Genomic DNA, 832 nt, shown 5'->3' with positions numbered 1-832 from the left:
ACTGCCCAAGGTCTTCTGCGTGTGCGTGCGTGCGCTTTCGAGAGCGGAGAGAACAAAAGTCAGCCGGGAAGGGGAGAGAGAAAGAGCGACGGGAAAGGAGACAGGATGGAGGAAGAGCTAGAGAGAAGCATGTGAAGATCAAGGCGAAAGAGCAGTACAACGCTAGAAAAAAGGCACACCGAGAAGAAAAGGAAAAAGAAAAGGCACACACAAAAGTTTCTTTTCCTCCTGGGAAGAAATTACTCACACACACACAGAAATCAGATGCTTTGCAGCTCAACTTCTGGGGAAAGCGAGACCGAGAGACCAGAGGACGCAGCGTGATGTGAAGAAAGAAAAAAAAACCAAAACCAAAAAAACCCAACAAAAACAAACAAAACCCAGAAAGCAGAGCAAAAGAAACTGAGAGACGGGGGGAAGAAAGCACGACAGACAGAAAAGCGATGATCGTGACCTTTCCCAACAAGTGAACCTTGCACATATGTTGTGTAAAGTGTGTGCAAAACAGATTCCCTCCTGCGTGGTGCGTGTGTGCTTCGCTGCTGCCGCCGCTGCCGCCGCTGCCGCCGCCACCGAGGCGGTCGGTGCCTCTCGCAGGCGGCGCTGCCGGTGCCGGGGAGACGCATCATTTGGCGGAGCGAAGCGGCTAATTGCGGAGCCCCGTCCTTCATTTACATATGCAGCCTGAGTCCGCTGGAGCCGCGCCAATCCGTGCTCGCCCCCAGCACCATTAATCGCCATGCATTATTCACAATCATAATTACTGAGCCCCATGCGCGCTGCGCGCAGCCGCCCCAGCCCGCCGCCCCGCGCACACCCCGCCGCCCCGCGC

This window comes from Parus major, chromosome 2 (assembly GCF_001522545.3).
Source record: "Parus major isolate Abel chromosome 2, Parus_major1.1, whole genome shotgun sequence".
NCBI lineage: Eukaryota > Metazoa > Chordata > Aves > Passeriformes > Paridae > Parus > Parus major.
Note: the sequence above shows the minus strand (reverse complement) of the source record.